Consider the following 20,374-nt stretch of genomic DNA (forward strand, 5'->3'; position numbering starts at 1 on the left):
TCTAATTTCACCTGGAAAGTCATGCATTATCATTTCTGCCACATTTTGTTTCATGAAGACCATCCTAAAAGCCCAGCCAGGTTCAAGGGAAAGGAACATAAGCTCCACCATTTGATGGAAAGGGTATCAAAGAACTCTCAACTATTTTTTTTTTTAAGATTTTATTTATTTATTTGACAGAGAGAAATCACAAGTAGATGGAGAGGCAGGCAGAGAGAGAGAGAGAGGGAAGCAGGCTCCCTGCTGAGCAGAGAGCCCGACGCGGAACTCGATCCCAGGACCCTGAGATCATGACCTGAGCCGAAGGCAGCGGCTTAACCCACTGAGCCACCCAGGCGCCCCAAACTCTCAACTATTTTTAAAACCTCACAGGCACCTACCTGTTAGGATTTGGGGGAAGTTTTAAACAGTTGTTTTTCTCGTATCTAGAAATGGGTTCTTCCAAGCAGCAGGATTTCTGACCATACTGTGTGGCACGTTTTCTTGGCTGCACTGGAGTAAAGAATCGGGGCAGGGGTGGGGGGGGCATTCAGCCTGCATACTGGAGGGTTCCCTAGGTCCAGACACGAATCATCAGTGCTTCCGGCCTGGTCCCAGGAAGGCCTCTGAGAATGGCTGCCCGGAGAGTTAGTTTCCTTGTTGAGCCCGGAGAGCTCCAGGGGCTGAATGCAAGCCGGGGCGGTGGTTAGAGCCAGTGTTCTCTGCTGGTATCCCCAGGTGGGCACAGAGCTATGCATGGATGGGGCTGGGGGCATGTCACGTTGTGCATGGGGCCTGGCCTGAGCCACACCCAGCCTGATGTCTAGAGGGCTGAGGTCTTCTCTTGCTTGGTAGCCTGGAAGCCGTTCTTGATGGCCTTGGTAGGAAGTGGCAAAGGGCTGGGTTAGCTCTAACAAATTACCACAAACCTGAGGTACCTGAACGCAACAGAAGCTTATTCTCTCAGTTCTGGGGGTTAGAAGTCTGAAATCAAGGTGTTGGCCAGGCCATGCTCCCTCTGAAGTTTCTACGGGAGAATCCTTCCTTACCTCTTCCTACCTTCCTTGAAGTTCATTGAGTTGTGGCCACATCACACCAATCTCTGCCTTCGTCTTCATAGGGATTTTGTCTCTGTGTGTCCTCTACTCTTCGAACAAGGACACCACTAAATCACTGGAGTTAGGTCCAGTCTTAAACCCAGGATGATTTCACCTTGAGATCCCCAAAAAGTACACCCGCAAAGATCCTCCTTCTAAACATGGTCTCATTCTGAGGTTCTGGGTGAACATGAATTCAAATTCCCTTTAGTGCCTTCCCAGTGTTGAGTAATTCCTTTTTATCATATTACTTACATAGTCAAGTATAAAACATAGACTCCCTGTGCTCATGGCTCCTTTGCAAGTACAAAGTCAAAACAAATTTTCCAGTTACAAGCCAGCAAAACAGTAAAACGATTTTTAGTAAGTAGTATTAATTGAATATGACTAATGACATTTTCTAGGATTAAATTCTTTCACTTAGATGAGTTATGGTGTCTGCTGTGATGTATGTTCTTTGAAGTCTGGCAAAAATGACCATTTATTTCTTTAATCACCTTTCTCTCTTCGAACTATTCTGAATTTGGGTTCATATAGCTCCCCACTGATTTATTCTCTATGGTAAATGTGTCCTTTCCTTGTTTATTTACACACATTCTTTGATATCACACCACAAAACTTAGCTAAAAGGTGGTGGATCAGATGATCCAAAGTATTTGTATTCTTTAAAGGTTATCATTATTTCTGTTAAGTCCAAAATCAAATATTTTTTTTATATCTACACATGGACTCCATTTTTGGAAATACTGCTGTTTGGCCCTGAATGATGTGAACTAGAGAGTATAGGTACTTTCTATCCAGTCTGCAGAAGCATTGTTTCCAGACTCCAAATCAACATTTCAGTAGACCAGAAATGGAACTCCTGAACTCATTTCTGTGTAGCTAATGCCGTTCATGATTCTAGCCTTGGTGGAACTCACTGTTCATGCCATCAGCTAATTCCCAGAGATTTTCCTAGACCCAGGACTTCACTCCTCCATTTGCTCACTCTTCATGTCCTGTTAATAAATACAGGAAGCAAAAGACTTATCTTTGCTTAGATACAGGCCCCCAGGCCTGATTCTGAGAACTGCAAACTCTTCATCTTTATTTTGGCTTATCTTGATGTAAAATTTCCTCCAACCCTTGGGGCCAATGCCTTCGGTACCGAGCGGAAATGGGAGGTGAGGTCTCCTCTGGATCCCCATTATTCTGTGTGTCAAGACCCTTCCCCACCTTCTTCTCCAGCAATCAGCCTCTCTGACTCTGGGGATGGACATGATACTTGGCCTGGGCCAGTCCTTTGTGGTCCCAGTGACTTTTGTAAGAAGTGGACATGTTGCCCAAGCCAATCGAAGTCCTGCCACAGGATTTTTCTTACTGGAATGGGGAGAGGGAGTCCCTTTCCTCTCTAGTCACTGTGAAGATAGGAGCCCAGGGCAGTACATTTGTAGTCTCAAAGAGAATCCAGTCTGACAGTTTTTAAGATTTTAGCCAAAGAGCGAGCCCTCATGATGTTCCAGAGTTGGTTTCCAGACACTCGCAGGCCACTTGTACTGTCGACAGCTGACAATTTGGCTGTTATATACAAGCCTGACACTAGCTTCTGACTGCAGAAGCACCTACTTCAAAGACAGCCACCTCCGGTAAACACACTGCCAGCAACTCAACTGGATAAAGGGTCAGGCCACACCACCCATGAAGTTTCCTTTTTTTTTCTTTTTTTGGAACCCTCAACCCCCCCATAAAAGCAGAACCCCAGGTCTTTGCATGTTCTCTCTCTATCCACAAACTTGCCCTGTGGCCCCAGGTATGACATATACCCTCTAGAACTTGTGGGTAATAAACATTGTTTATTTGCTTGTTTGTTTTTCTTCCAGAGTTCCCTAATAGTCGTTGCTAAGGTGTGCCTTGCAATCATAATAAGAATCACATGGGCCAGTCCAGCTACAACATTAGCTCCAAAATGGGAAATGCCTGTGGGGGCTTGCCTCGGCCCAGGTGGTACCCCCAGGCATTCATCACTGGACTCAATATATCAAGCCACACCTGGATTTTTTTTCACTTGTAAAGGCACAAAAGATAATAAAACAGATTTAATGTAATACTTTAATACTTAAAATACTTAAAAACCATATTTAAGGGGCACCTAGGTGGCTCAGTGGGTTAAATCCTCTGCCTTCGGCTCAGGTCATGATCCCAGGGTCCTGGGATCAAGCCCCACATTGGGCTCTCTGCTCGGCGGGGAGGCTGCTTCCTCCTCTCTCTCTGCCTGCCTCTTGCCTACTTGTGATCTCTGTCTGTCAAATAAATATTTAAAAATCTCAAAAACAAACAAACACCATTTATAAGATATGGAACCTTTAAGGACCAGACTCCCTGTGATGAAAGTCTGATGATAGGATTCTGCATCATTTCGGACGAAGCAAGAATGACCCTCCGTCCCTCCTTCCTCCTGTTCTCCGTTCCTCCTTCTCTTTCTCCATGTCTCCCTCCCACATCCTAACCCCTCGTTCTTTCTTATTTGAATTCCACATACATTATGGGCCAGACAGCCAAAAGAGCTAAAAAAAAAAAATCTCCTGTTCTGCACATTTGAATAACAGTGTGTGGCGGGGACCACTTTCCGGCTATTCTGATAACAAAAGCAAGGACACAACTTGTCACTATTGTGACAACCATTTATTGACTGCTCTTGGGTCGGTACAATGCTAGTATTTTGTATGAGTACCCATAATTCTAAAAGGTATTGTTCCAATTTGAGGTATAGGTGAGGAAATGAATATTTACAAGGTTGAAAAGTCATCCAGATGTTAAGAGGCAGTCAAATTTGAAGCGAGATGTGTCTGACTCTAAAGCATAGTTTCTTCCTACATTTCCTTCCTTCCCTATAGCAGGACTTGGATGAGACTCACAGCTACCCAGCATACACAACCAAAGAGGTGTCTAGTCTCCCAAATTAATGTCTTGGGGGACACCTTCATCTAAGTCCTCGACTTCCCTCAGGCCATCTCTCCGACTGTGTTAGATCCTCATGGTCTATTCAAAGCATGAACCATGGCCCTCCAGAACTTAGGATGGCTCTGCATTTGGGATGTGCCTTTTGACATAATACTTAAGACAACTGTGCCCGGAACGGAGAGATCCACCATGCTCCAAGGACTACCTCAATCACCCCAGTCCTAGCAAACCATCACAAATGGATTTTATCACAGAGCTGCCCATCTCCCAAGTCTGCAGCACGTTTTGAGAGTGGAAACTATTCTTTATAAGCACCAGTATTTATCCCTCCCATCTACTTTAGTCATAGTCATTTGTTCACCAAATGTAGGGGGAGTATCTGAGAGCTGACAGTGACTTACAGCTCATGTTCTGGCTTCAAAGAACATGTCTCCTGGCACCCAACACCCATAGCCAGATGGCCAGACTCAGTTCTGGGAAATGCCTGCTGCCACATCAGTCTGTCTTGCTTTGCTCCTTTCTTCTGCTGTATGATTTCATTTCTTAAATCTAATCCCTGGTTTTGATGTTTGACTCTCCTTACTCATAATTGGTACTTTGTCTTCAGATTGGGTTTTAAAAATGGTCTTCTCGGGCGCCTGGGTGGCTCAGTGGTTAAGCCGCTGCCTTCGGCTCAGGTCATGATCTCAGGGTCCTGGGATCGAGTCCCGCATCGGGCTCTCTGCTCAGCGGGGAGCCTGCTTCCTCCTCTCTCTCTCTGCCTGCCTCTCTGCCTACTTGTGTTCTCTCTGTGTCAAATAAATAAATAAAATCTTTAAAAAAAAAAAAAATGGTCTTCTCAAGGGGCGCCTGGGTGGCTCAGTCAGTTAAGCCTCTCTGCCTTTGGCTCAGGGTCCTGGGATCGAGCCCCGCATCGGCCCCTCTGCTCAGCAGGGAGCCTGCTCCCCCCCCCCCTGCCTGCCTCTCTGCCTACTTGTGATCTCTGTCAAATAAATAAAGTCTTAAAAATAAAATAAAATGGTCTTCCCGAGGTGGAATTGGGAAGGAGACAAACCATAAGAAACTCTTAATCTCAGGAAACAAACTGAGGGTTGCTGGCAGGGGTGCGGGTGGCTGGGTGATGGACATTGGAGAGCATATGTGCTATGGTGAGTGCTGTGAATTGTGTAAGACTGATGATTCACAGACCTGTACCCCTGGAGCTAATAATACATTATATGTTAATTTTAAAAATAATAAATAAATACATTCTAAACAACCACAACAACAAAAAAAGGCCTTCCCATCATAGAAACAGAAAGTAGAATGGTGGTTTTCAAGGATTGGGGTAGCGGCACGGCCAAAAGGGAGAATTGTTGTTTTAGGGGTGTAGAGTTTCAGTTTTGTAAGCAGTTCTGGAAATCTGATTCACAAGAATGGTCATATAGTTAACACTCCTGCAATGTACACTTAAAAATTGTGAAGGTGTTAAGTTTTATGTTAGGTATTTTTGTTAGGTATTTTTACCATGATAAAAAAATTTAAAAAAAATTTTTTTTCAATACCTAGGGGAAAAAATTTCCGCCATCCAGCTCATTCCTAAGAGCCACAGACTGATGCTATAATGCTGTATTACACACAAATTGGAACTGACTTTAAAGGAAGTTTATATGTTAACCTGTGTTCCAGTATGGAACCTTGATGTTGGCTATAACTATAATCAGAGTTCCCCCAGTACTTGCATAACCTATTCCCCTTGGGACACTCTCTCTTGTACTAGTAAAAATGTATGTATTGAGGGACACCTGGGTGGCTCAGTCGATTGAGCATCTGCATTCAGCTCAGGTCATGATCCCAGGGTCCTGGGATCGAGTCCTGCTTCCCTTCAGGCTCCCTGCTCAGTGGGGAGTCTGCTTCTCCATCTCCCTCTGCTCTTCCCCACACTTGTGATCTCTCTCTCACTCTCTCTGTCAAATAAATAAATCTTTTTTTTTTTTTTAATGTATGTTCTGACCCCGGGTCACTGGTTCTCAAACTTCAGTGCCTAATAACAGTCACAAGCTTATTACAAACACATATTCCAAGGCTTACCCTGGACTTAACTGAATTAGAAATCCTCAGAGGCTGAGGCCCAGCAACCTGCATGTTCAATAAACTCTACGTTACTCTGACACAGGTGGTCCTTGAACCATAATTTGAGAAAGTCTGCATTAGGAAGTATGTAAAGGTCAGATGTTTAATTTCATTTTTTTCTTCCAAGTTTCAAGTTCAGAGCTTTGTACTTAGTACGGACTTACACGTGGTTGGAAAAAATATAGTTAAAAAAAGTATTTTGCTAGACATGTCCAAACAAAATATAATCTGTAGCATGTGGTTTCTTTCAGAATTAATTGTACATTAATACTTGGTATTTGAGTAAACCATATAATAAGGAGCTATAATATGAGGCAAGTTCCAAATACGTGGCTTTAGTGTTTAGTGTTTTGAAATCCAAACTCTCAGATCCTCTGAGCTCATACAACTCTAAAAAGTCATTTCCTTCTTGAACTTTTTATCCCTCTTCCGCCTTTAAATGGAAATGAAGTATTCCTGGTCTCCACTGACTTAACAGCTTTTAATCTGCGTTTTTAATGAAGTATTGGACAGCATTGTGGTATATTTCATTGTGTAGTCCATCCACACAAGGATAACTGTGAATGTATCCTTCAAGTTCCATGTACTATAGGGGTACCTGGGTGGCTCAGTGCGTTAAAGCCTCTGCCGTCAGCTCGGGTCATGATCCCAGGGTCCTGGGATCGAGCCCCACATTGGGCGCTCTGCTCAGCGGGCAGCCCGCTTCCTCCTCTCTCTCTGCCTGCTTACTTCTCTGTGATCTCTGTCTGTCAAATAAATAAATAAAATCTTTAAAAAAAAAAAAGTTTCATGTACTTTAGACTTTCATTTTTTGCCTGAAGAAAAAGAAAAGTTCATTTATCTAGTGAGCAAAGCAATTTGGAGTTACCTCATTTAGATTAAATTCATGATTTTATTTCTAATAGAATCATTTATATTTATGATATCACAAAAATGTGCCATGGCAGCTTTTTACTTGGAAATTAATAAGATAATTAGTTCTTCATGCTCTGGAGGAATTTTGCCCATCAGATGGGCGGTGGTCTGTAAAGGCTTTGTAACCCTGAGTCTGTGAATTCACGGTGCCAGAGTCCTTTCTTGATGCACTCAGCATTGCTTGGATGTAATACGAAATGTAATTAGTTCCCCACAGAGGACAGAGTTTTTTGCTCAGCATTCGCCTATGCAAAGTGAATTTCATAATGGTCTTAGCTCCGTTTATTTTTTAGAATGACATCATGCTGTAGAAATATAAACAGTTGAATGGGAAATCAAAAGTTGGATCAGGGAGTAACAGCCCGCAGATCTGGCTTTTAACTTTTCTAAGGGACTAATGTGTTATAGATTCTCTTTCTCCCCAGTATTGTTTTATTGAGATGTCAACAGTAACCCAGAGGTCACCAAATGCTTGGTATGAGTATACCCAGGAGTTTGCGGCTTTCCGAAAAGTCTTCAGAGGCTTGGAAGGTCAGGTCCAAAGTCACAGAAACTTAGAACTGAAAGGACCTCAGAGATGGAGCCTGAGGACATTCAGGTAACAGAGTTGCTCCAGAGGACATGAGGGTCAGGAGACATCCTGCTTCTCTCTCAAGGCAGTGAGCTTCCCTCTGCCTTGAAAGAGGAACCATTAAGAAGTAGTTCTGTCTGTTCTGTCTCTGGGAAACATTGTCGTCCTAACTATTCTTCAGTAATCCACCAGATATTATTATGTGTATTTGTTTCTTCTTTCTGGGTCTTTTATCCTTCGAGGCAGATAGACTCTAGGGCAGATGCCATGATCCCCCGCCTCTTGGTATTCAAGCCCTTTGAGCCCCTCCCCCAGAGTATGGGCAGGACCTGTATTTGCTTCTAACTAATAGAATGCAGCAAAGGTGATGGGGTACGCATGGTTATGTGTGTATGATTACCTTGCCTATGACTGCAAACTATCTTATAGGAGACTCTGCTATCGCCTGCCTGGCTGGACATGGCTTAGCCTGGTGCACTTCTTCTGAGACTTACAAAGCTTCAGTCAAGGTATCAGCTAGAGCTTTGGTTTTATCTGAGGCTCAGCTGGAGAAGGAGCTGCTTCCAAGCTCATGGGATTGTTGGCAACATCCGCTCCTTGCATGCTCTCGGATTGAGGGCCTCGGTTTTTTGCTGGCTGTTGGAAGAAGGCTACCCCCAGGTCCTTGCCATATACTGGTCTCCAGAGGCAGCTCCCAACATGGAAGCTTGCTTCTTCAAAGCCAGCAAGGAAGAGAGAATCTCTTGGTCGTATCGGATGTGACCAGAAGACTCACTTATTTTAACTTACTTCATCTCTTTGGGGTGATTTTGCGTGCCATAATTTGTGTTAAAGTTCTAAACCTTGTGATCATGTTCACCTTGACAATATCAAAATAAACCCATTTTAAATTTTTTTCGTTAGTGACATAATTATAGGGTTCCGGGGATAACAGGGTGTATTGACTCTATTGTGAATTCAAACAAATGTTGTTTTTTCAGCAAGGAAACTGTATGCCACTATTAAATTAGCAACCAACCTACCATTTGGCCTTTACCAGACCAGAGTGGCTTTCAAAGCAATAAATTGTATTTTTTGCTCAGCAAACCAATTTCACGGCCACGTTCTTCCTCCCCCTTCCTTTCTTCTTTCCTTCCTTCCTTTTCTTCCTTCCAAATGTTGCACAAAAATAAGGTAATGTTTGGGCACCAATGTCCTTGGAGCCCATGGTAACCTGCCTCTACCTCCGGAAGTGTGTCACACCCTGTCCCTACAGCGATCTGCTTTCTTTTCTGCATTTCTTCCCAGTAATGGTTTTTTTTTTTTTTTTAAGATTTTATTTATTTATTTGACAGAGAAAGATCACAACTAGTCAGAGAGAGAGAGAGAGAGAGAGAGAGAGGGAAGCAGGCTCCCCGCTGAGTGGAGAGCCTGATGTGGGACTCGATTCCAGGACTCTGAGATCATGACCTGAGCCAAAGGCAGAGGCTTAACCCACTGAGCCACCCAGGCGCCCCCCCAGTAATGGTTTTGCTTCCCGCTGCCTCCAGCAGCGATTCATTCACAAACCAGCTTATGGTTGAGTCCAAAGTCTTTCCCCAAAGGGACACATAAGGGGCAGAAACAGCAAAAAGAAAGTGTCCCTGTTTCAAAATCAATACAAAAACTTCTACCACAATAATTTCTTCGGTAATGATGACATCAGATTTTAGTGTTGACAAAACTGATACTGCTCTAGGTGTTTATTATCTCAGAGACTCAGGATCCTTTTTTTTTTCTTCTTCTTCTTCTTCATTACATGGAAACTAGGGCTGTTTTATTTTAGGTGCTTGGCAAAAAGCCAAAGCCAAAACCAGTGAAGGCAGGCGGTCTGGTTTAAATTTTCCCACTGAACTTTACCAAGGCAGGGCCTCTCCTGGGAGATATTCTGAACTATTTCTTTTGTGCCAGGATTCTTGGAATTTTGCAATGTAACTTTGACATTACTGTTTACTGGCAATTAGACTAAGTAAAAATAAACTACTGATGAACACAATTCAATGTTAATGAGATTAATGGAAGAGTTTTATTCCTATCCCACTATGTGTTCTTGTTCCTTCAAAGAGTTGTTAACATATATATATATATATATATATATATATATATATATTTTTTTTTTTTTTTTTTTTTGGTAATGTAGGACTCCTTCCTAACCTCCACTCATCTTTTCAGATTTCCTACTACACTGTAGAGGTCCATCATTTACCAGCATTCTTTTTTTTTTTTTTAATTTAATTTTTTTTTTTTTAAGATTTTATTTATTTGTCAGAGACAGAGGGAGAGAGAGCGAGCGAGCACAGGCAGACAGAGAGGCAGGCAGAGACAGAGGGAGAAGCAGGCTCCCTGCTGAGCAAGGAGCCCGATGTGGGACTCAATCCCAGGACCCTGGGATCGTGACCCGAGCCGAAGGCAGCTGCTTAACCAACTGAGCCACCCAGGTGTCCCATTTACCAGCATTCTTTCGGTTAGTCATTCCAGGAGTTCTGACTTATTTTCATTAGGATGATACAGTTCAAGTCAGAGGAGCACAGTTCCCCTCAATGTGTAATCACCTCGCACTTCTACACGTTGTAAACAAAGATAGGCTTTTCTTAAAAATATCTATGAGGCCTTTGAGTACAGTGTATCCCACCCAAATGAAAATATGAGTATTTTTTTTTGCATTTTCTTTGACAACTTTTGCTTGGGTTTCCTCCCTGTTGTATACATAGGAATACTTTGTAGGTGACTACAGTAAAAAAGTGTGTTTCCCTCCACTTGCAAAACCAAAGTAGTGGAAGAAAGTTGCACATGACCTTTTCCCACGAGGCCTTTCAACTTTTTCCCCTAATGCCCTTTGAGAGAGTCTTATCATTAATTTTAGATTAAGAGCACAGAGCTTTTCTGATTCTATATATGTTTTAATGCTTCCTTTCTAGAGATGGCCTATATGGGGAGCCCTGTGGAGCTGTTCTTTGTGAGAGGGAAAAAACGCTTCCCCACAAAAAGACAAGGAGCTTTTCCGGTGAACAATGAAAGCCTGGTAAATACACTTGGAGCTTGTTTGTGTGTGTGGACTTCATGCTTTGCACATGGTTTGCTCCCAGAAACATCCCGTCCTGTGGCTGGCCATTTTCTGGCCAATGTGAACTCATGTCCCTTTAATCACTTCTGTACATTGTAGCTGTTCTATCCTGACCTCCATGGACTTCCTTCTTTCCTATCTGCTGTTACAACAGGGTCATTCACTCCTTTCTCTCTCTCTCTCTCTCTTTTTTAAAGAAAACTTTTCCTCCCCATCTGTGCCTGGGAATGCACATACTATTGCCTTTCCCCCCACCAGCTCTGGCTGAGCTCCTTGTTTAACTGATTCTTTCTAATATACAGGTCTCTTCTCATGAAGGCCACAAACAGATGGCGAGAAATGGCTAGATCCAAAAATGTTTTGGATTTTCCAGAGTTTTGTTTTGTTTTCATCCAGAGACTTACTTTCTTCCTGTTTTCTTTGGTTTCATCTTATTACAGGCCACGTATCATTTTCAAATATACATATTCGTAAAGTTAGCTTTGACTTCATCCATTTTTATCATAACTACCCCAAATGAGAGAGAGCTTTTGTCTCTCCCTTAAATACCATCAGCTTGTTCCTGTCACTCCTTTTGCTTTGCTTCAGGTGGTTTCTCCGTGGCAACAGGGAAACTAGTGTGTCTTCCTAACATTATATGTTAATGTGTCTTCCTAACATTATATGTTAATATAATCTGGTCTTCTAAACGGGAGTCGCCAGCTTGAAAAGCATTTAGAAGTTTTCCTTATTCTTCTGTAAAATAAAATCAGTTGTCCTCAATCCTGTTCAGTTTTATTTTTATTTTTTTCTTTGAGTCATAATTGAGATATAACACTGTATTAGGGTCAGGGATCCAACAGCATGACTCGCTCTTTGTATATTTTATGAAAGGATCACCACAGTACATCGAGTTAACATCTGCCACCAAACATAGTTACGAACATTTTTTTTTTCTTGTGACAAGGACTTTTAAGTTCCACCCTTCTAGCAGCTTACAAATATGCATTAAGGGCTCTTCACTAGAGTCACCAAATCCTTTTCAGAAGATGGGGTATTCATAAAATAATTGTATAGACCACTGCTTCTCACACTGTAGTGAGCCTCAGTGCGGGGGTTCACGCAGCTTGCTGCCCCCGCCCCCGGAGAGTCTGATCCAAGAGCTACTGAGGCTACGAGTCCCCAGACAGTGGACAGGGCCTACGCAGAGTAGCCCCTCCTATCAAGAGATTGTCCGGCTCCCCCTGTGTTGCTTCTCAAAGTGCCCCCCACATAAAGAACAGCTTGCTGATAGACGCTGATTGTGGGATGACCGACAGAAAATGATAGATAATCCATAGATCACTCATAGAATCATAGGAAAGACCTTAAGTAATACCAGTTTTTAAAATTCTCTCTTTATAGGGACGCCTGGGTGGCTCAGTTGGTTGGATGACTGCCTTCAGCTCAGGTCATGATCCTGGAGTCCCGAGATCGAGTCCCGCATCAGGCTCCCAGCTCCATGGGGAGTCTGCTTCGCTCTCTAACCTTCTCCTCGCTCATGCTCTCTCTCACTGTCTCTCTCTCAAATAAATAAATATAATCTTTAAAAAAAATTCTCTCTTTATAATTAGTAAGTTTTTAAAGATTTTATTTATTTATTTGTCAGAGAAAAAGAGCTCACAAGCAGGGGGAGCAGCATTCAGAGGGAAAAGATGCCGCCCTTGCTAGGCAAGGAGCCTGATGTAGGACTCAATTCCAGGACCCTGGGGTCATGACCTGAGCCGAAGGCAGATGCTCAACCAACTGAACCATCGAGGCTTCCTGAAAATTAGTAAGTTTTTCAAGCACGAGATGCACATTATAAAAAATCAAAGAGCACTCAATGTATCTATCATAAACTGAGCTGTCGCCACATTCCAGCTCTGCTCTCCCACTCGCCACATCAGCCATGTTTAAGTATTTTGTTAGAGTAGGTGAGCGTCACATTTTGAAAGCAGTTGAGAATTGCCCTCCATAGGGTGCTTGATGCCCGTTGGTACTTCCATCGGCCTTATGGGGATTCTTACTTCTCCCCACTTGAATGATATCAGGCAATATCAACATTTGGATTTGTCCATCTGATAGGTGAAAAATGAGGTCTAATTTTTATTTTATGGCATCTGTAACTATGAGAGAAGTCAAACAACTTTGAGTAGCAAAACTGCGGACCGCCTCTAGTTTAACGCCAATGGAGGACGAGTCTATAAACTTCGCTTCCTTGTTTCTTGTAAGGCAAAGCATCTACTTTTCTCATCCACCTGCTGATACCTTCTGTTGTTGAACCTTGCCTCCAAAAGGATGAAAAGAAATCAGTGTGGCAATCCCTATCGTCTGCCCCCTCCCTCGTCTCCCCCAGGAGTTTCATTTTCTAGATCATTCCCTTGGGAAACGAAGGTGATACAGGTTTGTGGATGGTATCTTATATAGAAAATGGTACATCTCCAACCCCTAGCTTTGGTGGTGGGAAATGTCAATTTAGCACAACCAAGATGATAGGAAGTTAAACTTGACTATGGTACTGTGACCAAAGCTGAATTTCCCTTAGCTTGTTTATTGGTATTCACTTGAAAGAAACACACGCACACACACGCACACACACGCGCACACACACACCTCAGACTGCTTTTTGAAATCAAATACATTTCCTGCCTTCTTCTTTCCTCCGTGCTCTTACGACCAGCCTATTTATAGCCCAGGAAAGGAAAAAGCTCCAGGGGAGGCAGGAAAACTAAGTTCAGAAAGAATAGGAGGAAGTGTGCCTGCCATGTAGCCAAACAACCTTTAATTCATTGAGCTCAAAGCTTAGCAGCTTCACTGTCGTCCTGAGGCGTAAACAGCTTGCAAATTTGAAATTTTTTCCTCTTCCCACTTTGGACCAGTGCTGGTGCAGTGGAGGTGATGGCAGCGTTTTAGAAGACAGGACAGAAATCTCTAAGACTTTGCATGCATGGAAGAGACGCTCGGGAGGGGTTGGAGAAGCGGAAAGAGATAGTTCAACAGAGGAATAAGCTGGAAAAGAGTCCACATCTGTGAATGAAGGTAAGTGTCATTTTTAAGACCAACCATTGCTGTGTCTACATGCGTATCGGGAGCAACGGGTGTCAAACAGAGACAGTGTGTATCCTGTGAGGGCACGGCCTCACGAAGAGCTCAGAAGCTTGCTTCTATTTCTGAAGAAATGCAGAAACCAGTCTCCATCATGACTTCTTCAGTTTTTAACAATGATAATTTTTTTTTTTTTTGAAATCGTAGTTGTTTCCTTAAGATAGCTTTAAAGTATTCTTCTGCTTCATCATCACCAGGGAGTAAATAGTATAAATAATTTTACTAAAGATCATTTTTGAAAAATAATTTCTTGAGTTTGTCTGTCCAGTCCTTTCAAATCGCTGCTTAATAATCCGTGTACCATTCCTTCCATCACTCCTGGCTTAGAATACATTTAAATTGGCTCGCAAGCAAACATAGTCAACTTTAGAAAAGTTGCTTTAATTAAAAGTTAAATTTGGCAGAAAAGTAAGCAGAGAGAAAGTTGTTGTTGTTGTTGTTGTTTTTAACACAGAGCTTCTTTTCCTGGACATTCATTTTCAGACAAAGGAGAACCTTCCAGAAGCACCAAAAACATCACTGACCAGCTCCAGTGATAGAAACTGTTCGCAATAACTATTTACATTTAAGTGGTGATTTCAAAACAATCGTGTCGCATACATTTTCTGAGTGACCTGAAAATTGCCCCCCGGGTTTGGAAGAAGAAAGGTGGAAAGGGTTAAATCCAAGAACAGTCGATGCTACCCACAAAAACTTGGAAAGCTCCTTAGGGCCATTCTAAATTCTTTTAACATTCCTTGCCATCAAACAAGTACGTTTGTTTACAAGATGCACCGTATTTGCATCCACTGCTGAGAATACCCACGTTTGTGTCCTGGCGGAACTTGATTAATGTTGTCACAAGGACAACAAAAGAATATGTTTCTTGTGGTCTGTTGACAAGAAAGAGCAGAAGGAAACGTGTTGCTGTTATTTTGCCTTATCCCAGTTTGAGATTGGTATGTTTAGAATCTGTCGCAAGGAGATAGCAAAGCTGGGAGCCAGCAAGGCTGAGGTCACCAGATTGTGACTGGGAGAGGACGCCAGGACACGGATCTGTCTCCACGTGGAGTCCGCTGGCTGCTCTCTTTCCTAGGAGAATTTAAGGGCTATTTTTTTTTTTTAATTAGAATATTAGAATTCATTCCTTGGAAACTGTACTCAAGCGTGGTATTCTTGACTAGGGAGAACAGTTTTCTTCCTTGAACTTCAACTGTACAAAGAAAGAGGGAAATAAAATTAATCTGGATAAATATGGTAGATCTGAAGAGACAAACTCTTAGCATGCATTTCCAAGACATTCCTGTGCTGCAAAGTTATTTCTGAATCTGTTTTCTTTCACTTCTGCAAAGTGAAGCCCCAGGTAACGTCTTTAATTGCCCCTCCACGTGGGTCTAGTGATAGAGATGGTGCTGACGGTGATCTTCATTTCTGGGAACATTGAACTCCCTGCTCTTAACGGTTTCAAAACAACTTTCTCATCTGACACATTTGTATATTTACATTACGAGAATAAAAATGGTTTAAATACTGTTGAAGGTTTAAATAATAGAGAAAATTTGGCATTATGCTTTTTATTCTAAAAGTGTATATTTTTTTCACTTTTAGAAACCTTATGGTGGGTCATTGGTTTCTGGAGGCCCCACAGATGATTATAAATATATTCATGAAATCCCAGTCATTTAAAATAGATTTGGGGGGAGGATTGTTGAATCGTTTCACTGGTTTCTTGATGTAATTTCAAGCTCCTCAGACTATTTGAAGGTAGAGTTACCCAATTTTTTGAAAAAAAAAAAAAAAAAAACTTTTTTTAGGTTTTCTGTTAAATAGAGATGTATCGCTTGGCTTCCAACGTGACTCTTATGATTGCTCTGTGTATATAGGTCTCATGATAGAGCCACCTCTGGCCCTCCCATTTAAATACAGGGGAAATCAGATTATTGAAGAGATAGTGCGAAGTGTTGAGAGCCGGCAAAGTCACTGCATGTGATGCACAATTTGTGGGATGTGTTGGTGTGGAGTGTGGGGAGAAGCATGCTAAGGCCAAGCGGCCGCACCCACCTGGCCAGGTGCCATGGAGGGGGTCCCATTATGGTTTTAGTTTGTCTGTGATAAGTGGTCTCTGGAGGTTTTCTCATCCCCCCCCATACCCCTATGTGACAGGTTAACAACAGCACACGCCACCAAAGCATATTGATTGAGTTTTCCTCCTTATCCGGCAATCTTTACCTTTGCTAACTCAGCATTTACTCAGAGAAAGGGAATTATGTAAGTCACAAAGCCCCTGACACCAACTTCTTGATTCGTATTAACTAAATGAACGATGTAGATGGTGGGTACTGGGTAAATCCTAGTCCAGGCGGGCTTCCTGGAGTTCTGAGGCTGAGTTGACTCGCAGGGCAGAACAGCTGATGACAAAAGAGACAAGCGTGTCCAGAACAGGATTGGAGCTGTGTATGTGGGCCTCTGCGCAGGCCAGTGGGACAGCAATATTCTTGGTGTACCCAAGGAAGAGGACTGCCAGACGGAAAACAGGATTCCCAGTTAAATGTGAATTTCAGCTAGACAATGAACTTTTTAAAGTATATCTCTGTCCTATTGCACAGGGGTGTGTGTGTGTGTGTGTGTGTGTGTGTGTGTAGCCACTGCACGGGACATACATGTTCAAAAATATTATTTGTTGTTTATCTGAAATTCACACATACGTGGGTGTCCTCTGCTTTAATTTCCTAAATCAGGCAACCATAGTAGGAAGCTGTGCATCAACCGTTGGCGGGGGCTGAGGCAGTGAGCATATGAGGCCAGAGAGAGGCATCTGGAGGAGGTTCGGGGTCAGACTGGTGTGACTGTGATGCCGGACAGAGGAGCTTAGAATCTAATTTAAAGCCACTGGGAAGCCATTGCGGGGCTTTGGAAAGGGAAATGACATCAATAGAATTTGCCTGTTCAAGACAGGACCTGGTGGGGCAGAGAGAGCAGGTTGCCAAGGCCTGGGCTCTGGTGACCGCAGACAGATGGAAACCAGATGGAGACGCATTAGAGAACAAATCGACATGTTTCGTCAACTAATCGGTGATGGTTACAGGAGGAGAGGAAGCATCAGAGAGAATGTTGTGTTTCGGGTTACGTTTCTATGCTAAGAAATAGCCAGTCAGAGGGATAGCCGCAGGTCAGGGAGTGAGGCGGGGAGATGAGGATTTGGGTTGTAGAAGTCTTAACTTTGATGCTCTGATGGGACAGCCAGGTAGAAATCCTAAGTGAGCAGTTGGAAATGGGAAACAGCTTAGGAGGAAGGAGAGAAGCAGAAGAGATCACAACGGGCCAGCCCTGATTGGGCATTTCCTTCATGCCAAGACTTTTCTGTGATGCTCCCAGCCTCCCAGGGGCAGGCTCCATCACCAGCCACCTTTTATAAAAGAGGAAATGGAGGTTCGGAGAGGTTAAGTAATCTGTCCATGACTCCTTAGCTAGCGAGAGAGTGAAAAGCAGGTGCGTAGGAGGCCCAAGCCAGCAATCAGCTCTGAATTCCCCTTCTGCCTCTGCAAGGATCTAAAGGCACCAATTGTTCATGCTGTCACCCGATTTTTAGCTGGATTCCTGGTCTTTAATTTTTTTCTAACTGGTAGCTCTCAGAATTCTGCACCTTTTGGTTCATCTCCCCCAAAAGGGAAACATGTATACTCGGAGAATTGCGTATTTCTTTACTTTCATGGTTATTTATTTCCAAAATTGATTTTACCTTCCGTGCCTCGTGTTTTACTTTTCCTTGCTTATCAGATGAGTAATTATGCCAAAAACAGGCCTTCGAGTGTTAAAAACAACAACAACAAACTCCTTTCTCTGTCCCCGGCTGTCCTCTAGTGGCCGTCCTAGGTAACGACGCCCAGGCCAGGCAGGGACAGCGCTGGCCCCGTCTAGCACCGTCTAGCAGCAAGCTTGTTAGGAAACCAAGAGTTCACAGAATCCCTGCAGAAACATCTGTGAGCTCCTAAATGGTTTGGAGCCTCGTTGTGCTAGGAGATTCTGGAAAAGGTCTTCGTGGAATTATATACCCCCTACAGTTGGTTGGCCTGAAGGGTCTTTTGAATAGATACATTTCAGATTTACCTTAAACTTTGTAACCGTGAAAAATATGTCACTTCTTTATCTTGTTAGGAGGACACATATTATCAAGTTTGGTTATTAAGCTTTTAATTCACATAGGTGCTTTAATTGTTAAGAAAGTTTCCTAGGCCTTTTATTCTAAGATACACAGTATAGGTTTTAGTCAAAAGTGAGTAATCTCTCTCTTAGGAATATATCCTAAGGACATATTCACAGATTGAGACCAAAATGTATGTGAAAGAATGCGTATCTATTTGTAATGGACACATTTTGGACAAATATACAAAATGAGGAAATTGTCAAATAGTGTTCCACAATGTGGAATTTCACATAGCCATTAATTAAAATAGTTAATGTTTTTAGTAAATGTTAAGTGAAAAAGAAGGCAAAACATTATATACATGGTGCGAACTCATTTACCTAACAATTGTATATGTTTATATGAAAATTAGTTACCTAAAATTTTACATATCAAAATATTAGCAATAGGAATTTCTCCTTGGTGGGATAATGGGGATTTTCATTTTCTACTTTGTTTCCAGGATAAACATGTTCTTCAAGATAAGCATGCACTAACTACTCTTATAATCAGGAACAAAACCAGTGTGTTTTAGAAAAAGTGGAGAGTTAAGTCCCAGGGTTGATTTCTTGCTGTCATGGCTGACAATAACATCTGAGCTAATTCAGCCCCATTTACGGCCCCTTTGCCCAGTAAAGAGCTGTATCCTGTTTGTGACAGCATAATTCATTGTAATGGAAAAGATTATGATGCACTAGCCTGGTCTGTGACTTCACTATATTCATCAGCAACAGGAAACAAAGACACACACTTTTTTTTTTCATAATTGTTTTAGTAATAATTGACAATTGGAGGAAATGAATGGCAGAAAACAATTATGGGCAGACAAGATGGTCAGCAGATCGGACTGGGAAATGCAAAGGAGCCAGTCTCAATTTTATTCCTGCAACAATTTCAGAACATTACAAAGATGTCATTGTTTTGTTTTCAATCCACTCCTGAAATCACTGTTGTTTTTACCAGCAGTTACACAATTCTTTGCTGGCAGCAGTGACACCCCCCCCCCCGTATGCTTTTGATTCAGTAATCTGGTAATCCCACATCAGGGTTTTGTACTGAACTTTTTGTGTATATCAACACTTGGGGTCAGTGTGAACTTTTCCGTGTGTGTGTGTGTGTGTGTGTATGTCTGCTAACAGTGCTTCTCTAATAATAAACTTGCCATTGGTTGTCCATACCTAAAACTCTAAAAGCTTTATTTTTCTATTAAATGTAAAAATATCAAATTCATAGTTCTATTTTCCATGAAAGGATGCCTGGTCTTCCTTTTACAAGCAGCGGCTGGGGGAACAAACAATAGAAACTCAAAGCAAGTGAATTCTTGATTCACTTGCTAGTGGGATGGGCACAGTTAGCAACCACAGAGCCGAAATGAAGGCTGCATTATCGATTAGGAAAGAGCGAAGGAAGACGGGTGTTGCATATACTACAGTAACATTTCTCTTCCCTAGTGGCATGTGCCCGTAGTGTAATGTCACTGTCAGGTTGAGTACTCTTAAAAGTCTTTGGGTGGATCGGAAGGGAGACAAAACATAAGAGACTCTTAATCTCACAAAACACTTGAGGGTTGCTGGGGGGAGGGAGAGGGTGGCTGGGTTATGGACACTGGGGAGGGTATGTGCTATGGCGAGTGCTGTGAAGGGTGTAAACCTGGTGATTCACAGACCTGTACCCCTGAAACAAATAATACATCATATGTTAATAAAAAATAATGAAGTACATTCTTTGGGTGGAGAAACTAAACACACAGGGCATGCTTTCACTTTTATCCCAAGTCAGATTCTCCTCTGGTTAGCCTGATTGGAAGCACAGTTCTGCAGCAGCTCTGGCTTCCAATCTTAAAGACCACTTATAGGCCTTGCTGTTTGTTGTGAAAGCTTCTAGACCAGGGCTGTCCAGTAGAAATCAAATGTGAGCCACAAATGTCGTTCTGTATTTTCCAGTCACCACATTTAAAAGAAAAAGAAAGAAAGGAAGAAAGAAAGAAAGAAACTAAGAAAAGAAACGGAATTAATTTTTTAAAGAGCTTATTCATTTTTGAGAGAGAGAGAGCAAGAGCATGAGCATGGAGAGAGAGAGAATCTCAAGCAGATGCCACATTGAGCCACTCAAAACCAGGACCCTAAGATCACAACATGAGCAGAAATCAAGAGTTGGCCCCTTAACCACTGGAGCCATTCCGGTGCCCCCAATTAGAATTGGTCTTTTAAATGTAGCTCAGTGGGTTAAGCTTCTGCCTTTGGCTCAGGTCATGGTCTCAGGGTCCTGGGATCAAGCCCAGTTTGAGCTCTCTGCTCAGCAGCAAGCCCGCCTCCCCGCCATCTCTCTGCCTGCCTCTCTACCTACTTAAAAATGTAGTTATATAATCCAACATATCAAAACATCATCATTTTGACACATAATCAATATAA

General features: G+C 42.5%; 1 protein-coding gene across 3 annotated transcripts in view; it reads left to right on the forward strand.

Annotated features, from left to right (window-relative positions):
• Positions 1–13,430: 13,430 nt before the first annotated feature.
• Positions 13,431–20,374, forward strand: part of RASGRP3 (RAS guanyl releasing protein 3) — a 107,509-nt gene continuing 100,565 nt past the window's right edge. Inside the window, exon 1 of one of the 3 annotated variants that reach the window (XM_004765469.3) lies at positions 13,431–13,735. The gene's annotated coding sequence lies outside the window, so the exon portion shown is untranslated. The remainder of the gene's footprint in view (positions 13,736–20,374) is intronic. The other 2 variants (XM_004765467.3, XM_004765468.3) reach the window with 2 other exon arrangements.

Source organism: Mustela putorius, unplaced genomic scaffold (assembly GCF_011764305.1).
Source record: "Mustela putorius furo isolate JIRA1106 unplaced genomic scaffold, ASM1176430v1.1 tig00000281_pilon_pilon_pilon, whole genome shotgun sequence".
In the NCBI taxonomy this organism is placed as follows: domain Eukaryota; kingdom Metazoa; phylum Chordata; class Mammalia; order Carnivora; family Mustelidae; genus Mustela; species Mustela putorius.